Here is a 5,899-nt window from a genome sequence, read left to right as displayed (position 1 = left end):
GGTGCGATCTATGATGTCTCTTACCGATTTACCGCTATCATTTTGGGGATACGCTCTAGAGACAGTTACATTCACTTTAAATAGGGCACCGTTTAAATCCGTTGAGATGACACCGTATGAATTATGGTTTGGGAAGAAACCTAAGCTGTCGTTTCTAAAAGTTTGGGGATGCGATGCTTATGTCAAGAAACTTCAACCTGAAAAGCTCGAACCCAAGTCGAAAAAATGCGTCTTCATAGGATACCCTAAGGAAACCATTGGGTATACCTTCTACTTAAGATCCGAGGGCAAGATCTTTGTTGCCAAGAATGGGTCCTTCCTGGAGAAAGAGTTTCTCTCGAAAGAATTAAGTGGGAGGAAAGTAGAGCTTGATGAAGTACTGCCTCTTGAACCAGTGAGTAGCGCAGCTTAGGAAGATGTTCTTGTGGTGCCAGCACCAATAGAAGAGGAAGTTAATGACGATGATCAAGGTACTTCGGATCAAGTTACTACTGAACTTCGTAGGTCCACGAGGACACGTTCCACACCAGAGTGGTATGGCAACCCTGTCCTGGAAATCATGTTGTTAGACAACGGTGAACCTTCGAACTATGAAGAAGCGATGGCGGGCCCAGATTCCAACAAATGGCTTGAAGCCATGCAATCCGAGATAGTATCAATGTATGAAAACGAAGTATGGGCTTTGACAGACTTGCCCGATGATCGGCGAGCGATAGAAAACAAATGGATCTTTAAGAAGAAGACGGACGCAGATGATAATGTTACCATCTCTAAAGCTCGACTTGTCACTAAGGGTTATCGACAAGTTCAAGGGGTTGACTACGATGAGACTTTCTCTCCCGTAGCAAAGCTGAAGTCTGTCCGAATCATGTTAGCAATTGTCGCATACTATGATTATGAGATATGGCAGATGGACGTCAAAATGGCATTCCTTAACAGACATCTTAAGGAAGAACTGTATATGATGCAGCCGGAAGGTTTTGTCGACCCTGAGAATGCTAACAAGGTATGCAAGCTCCAGCGATCCATTTATGGGCTGGTGCAAGCATCTCGGAGTTGGAACATTCACTTTGATGAGATGATCAAAGCGTTTGGGTTTATGCAGACTTATGGAGAAGCCTGTGTTTACAAGAAACTGAGTGGGAGCTCTGTAGCATTTCTCATATTATATGTAGATGACATACTTTTGATGGGAAATGATATAGAACTTTTGGAAAACATTAAGGCCTACTTGAATAAGTGTTTTTCAATGAAGGACCTTGGAGAAGCTGCTTACATACTAGGCATCAAAATCTATAGGGATAGATCGAGATGCCTCATAGGTCTTTCACAAAGCACATACATTGATAAGATATTGAAGAAGTTCAATATGGATCAGTCCAAGAAAGGGTTCTTGCCTGTATTGCAAGGTGTGAGATTGAGCTCGGCTCAATGCCCGACCATGGCAGAAGATAAAAAAGAGATGAGTGTCATCCCCTATGCCTCAGCCATAGGGTCTATTATGTATGCCATGCTGTGTACCAGACCTGATGTAAACCTTGCCGTAAGTTTGGTAGGAAGGTACCAAAGTAATCCCGACAAGGAACACTGGACAGCGGTCAAGAACATCCTAAAGTACCTGAAAAGGAATAAGGATATGTTTCTTGTTTATGGAGGTGATGAAGAGCTCGTCATAAAGGGTTACGTCGACGCTAGCTTCGACACAGATCTGGATGACTCTAAGTCACAAAGCGGATACATGTATATTTTGAATGGTGGGGCAGTAAGCTGGTGCAGTTGCAAGCAAAGTGTCGTGGCGGGATCTACATGTGAAGCAGAGTACATGGCAGCCTCGGAGGCAGCACATGAAGCAATCTGGGTGGAGGAGTTCATCATCGACCTAGGAGTCATACCCAATGCGTCGTGGCTGATCACACTCTTCTGTGACAACACTAGAGCTATTGCACTTTCCAAGGAGCCCAGGTTTCACAAGAAGACCAGGCACATCAAGCGTCGCTTCAACTCCATACGTGAAAATGTTCAAGATGGAGACATAGATATTTGTAAAGTACATACGGACCTGAATGTAGCAGATCCGTTGACTAAACCTCTCCCTAGGGCAAAACATGATGAACACCAGAACGCTATGGGTGTTCGATTCATCACAATGTAACTAGAATATTGACTCTAGTGCAAGTGGGAGACTGTTGGAAATATGCCCTAGAGGAAATAATAAAATGGTTATTATTATATTTCTTTGTTCATGATAATTATCTATTATTCATGCTATAACTGTGTTATCGGGAAATCGTAATACACGTGTGAATACATAGACCACAACATGTCCCTAGTAAGCCTCTAGTTGACTAGCTCGTTGATCAACGGATAGTCACGGTTTCCTGACTATGGGCATTGGATGTCATTGATAACGGGATCACATCATTAGGAGAATGATGTGATGGACAAGACCCAATCCTAAGCATAGCTCAAAGATCGTGTAGTTCGTTTAGCTAGAGCTTTTCCAAATGTCAAGTATCATTTCCTTAGACCATGAGATTGTGCAACTCCCGGATACCGTAGGAGTGCTTTGGGTGTGGCAAACGTCACAATGTAACTGGGTGACTATAAAGGTGCACTACGGGTATCTTCGACAGTGTTTGTTGGGTTGGCACGAATCGAGACTGGGATTTGTCACTCTGTATGATGGAGAGGTATTTCTGGTCCCACTCGGTAATGCATCATCATAATGAGCTCAATGTGACCAAGAGTCGGGTCAGGGGATCTTGCTTTACGGTAGGAGTAAAGTGACTTGCCGGTAACGAGATTAAACGAGGTATTGGGATACCGACGATCGTGTCTCGGGCAAGTAACGTACCGTTTGACAAAGGGAATTGTATACGGGGTTGATTGAATCCTCGACATCGTGGTTTATACGATGAGATCATCGAGGAGTATGTGGGAGCCAACATGGGTATCCATATCCTGCTGTTGGTTATTGACCGAAGAGGCGTCTCGGTCATGTCTGCATGTCTCCCGAACCCGTAGGGTCTACACACTTAAGGTTAGGTGACGCTAGGGTTGTAGAGATATGAGTATGCAGTAACTAGAAAGTTTTTCGGAGTCCCGGATGAGATCCCGGACGTGACGAGGAGTTTCGGAATGGTCCGGAGGTGAAGAATTATATATAGGAAGTGCTGTTTTGGCTATCGGGAAAGTTTGGGGGGTCACCGGTATTGTACCGGGACCACCGGAAGGGTCCCGGGGGTCCACCGGGTGGGGCCACCTATCCCGGAGGGCCCCATGGTCTGAAGTGGGGAGGGGAACCAGCCCCTGGTGGGCTGCTGCGCCCCCCCTTGCCCCCCTGTGCCTAGGGTTGGAAACCCTAGGGTGGGGGCGTCTCCACTTGCCTTGGGGGGCAAGCCACCCCCCTGGCCACCGCCCCCCCTTGGAGATGGCATCTCCTAGGGCCGGCGCCCCCCCCTAGGGGGCCTATATATAGAAGGGGGGGAGGGAGGGCAGCCGACCCCATGCTCTTGTCGCCTCCCTCTCCCATTTCTACACCTCTCCCTCTCGCAGAAGCTCGGCGAAGCCCTGCCGAGATCACTGTTGCATCCACCACCACGCCGTCGTGCTGCTGGAGCTCCATCAACCTCTCCTTCCCCCTTGCTGGATCAAGAAGGAGGAGACGTCTTCCTCAACCATACGTGTGTTGAACGCAGATGCGCCGTCCGTTCTGTGCTAGGATCTCCGATGATTTGGATCACGACGAGTACAACTCCCTCAACCCCGTTCTCTTGAACGCTTGCGCTCACGATCTACAAGGGTATGTAGATGCACTCCTTTCTCTCATTGCTAGATGAACTCATAGATTGATCTTGGTGAAAGCGTAGAATTTTTTTATTTTCTACAACGTTCCCCAACAGTGATGTGGCACAATGTCTTGTTAGTTTCGAGCTGGTGTTCCCACCATCCTTCTTCAATATCATGACACACGTCCTAGTTCATCTAGTCGACGAGATTTTCATTCTGGGGCCCGTATTTCTACACAATATGTTCCCCTTTGAGAGGTTCATGGGAGTCCTAAAGAAATATGTCTGTCACCGCGCTAGGCCAGAAGGAAGCATCTCCATGGGCCATCAAACAGAGGATGTCATCGGGTTTTGTGTTGACTTCATTCCTGTCCTTAAGAAGATAGGTCTCCCTAAATCACGGTATGAGGGGAGACTGACTGGAAAAGGCACGCTTGGTAGGGACTCAATAATATGCAGGGAGGGATATTCTTGGTCTCAAGCACACTACATAGTTCTACAGAACTCTACCTTGGTGACCCCGTATGTCGATGAACACAAGAACAGTCTGCGCTCCAAACACCCAGAGCAGTGCGACGACTGGATTACATGTGAACACATCAGGACTTTCAGCAGTTGGTTGGAAACACGTCTCAGAGGTGACAACACTGTTTGTGATGAGCTGTACTTGTTGTCCAGGGGACCATCTTTGACTGTAACGATTTGGAAAGGATACGAGATAAATGGGAATACATTTTACATGATTGACCAAGATCAAAAGAGCACCAACCAAAACATCAGTGTCCTCTTTGATGCAACCACCGAGAGGGGAAAGGACACATATTATGGTTACATAGTGGACATATGGGAACTTGACTACGGACATGATTTTAAGGTCCCTTTGTTTAAGTGCAAATGGGTCAATCTGTCATGAGGCGGGGTACAGGTAGACCCACAGTACGGAATGACAACAATGGATCTGAAAAATCTTGGGTACACTGACGAACCGTTCTTCCTAGCCAATGATGTGGCACAGGTTATCTATGTGAAGGACATGTCTACCAGACCGAGAAAAAGAAAAGATAAGGAAGCGAATACATCATATGATGAGCCAAAGCGCCACATAGTTCTTTCAGGAAAAAGGGACATCGTGGGAATGGAGGGCAAGACAGACATGTCTGAAGATTATGAAAAGTTTTATGAAATTCCTCCCTTCAAAGTCAAGGCTGACCCCAGCATCCTGATAAACGATGAAGATTATCCATGGTTACGGCGCAATAAGAAAATGACACAAGCGAAGAAAAAGTGAAGACTTTGTCCCGCAACTATTATGATGATACTATGCCAACTTTGTAACAGACGAGTATGATACCATTATCAAATTTTAACTATTCAAATTTGAAAACTAATGGCACTAACAAAAAGTTTATAATTTTGCTGACCTAAAAGCAAAAAGAATTAAAAATAAAGAAAAAACAAAAGAAAATAAATAATGCAGAAAACAAAATAAAAATAGCAACAATAAGTATTTTGTTATAAATAGAAACAAAATAAAATAAATAAAGCAAGAAAGAAAACAAAAAAACAAAAAAAAAGTGTTTTCAAATTTGAAAACTAATGGCACTAACAGAAAGTTTATAATTTTCCTAAAACTAAAAGCAAAAAGAATTAAAAAATAAAGCAAAAAACAAAAGAAAATAAATAAATGCAGAAAACAAAACAAAAAAACTGGAAAAATAAAATAAAAATAGCAACAATAAGTAAAGAAAACAAAAAAACAAAAAAAGTGCCTCCTACTGGGCCCCCACGGCCTGAATACGACTAGAAACCCTACCATGGGCCAGGATTCAGGCCCGTAGAAGGCCCAGCAGGCCCACAGGCAAAGCAGTGTCAGATTAGGCCCATAGGCCTGCAGTTTAGAGGAGTTCGAGTGGGAAGAGGCAGCGGAGTTTATAAACAGGTGCGGCCGCTCTCTACTAGCGAGGTGGGACTAAACTCCCACCACCACGCCGCTGTGCAAGGCCATTGGTCCCGGTTGGTGCCACGAACCGGGACCAATGCCACCCTTTGGTCCCAGTTCGTGGCACCAACCGGGACCAATGCCCCCCCTTTAGTCCCGGTTCGTGCCACCA

The sequence above is a fragment of the Triticum dicoccoides genome, chromosome 2B, assembly GCF_002162155.2.
Source record: "Triticum dicoccoides isolate Atlit2015 ecotype Zavitan chromosome 2B, WEW_v2.0, whole genome shotgun sequence".
NCBI classification, from domain to species: domain Eukaryota; kingdom Viridiplantae; phylum Streptophyta; class Magnoliopsida; order Poales; family Poaceae; genus Triticum; species Triticum dicoccoides.
This window is presented reverse-complemented; position numbering follows the sequence as displayed.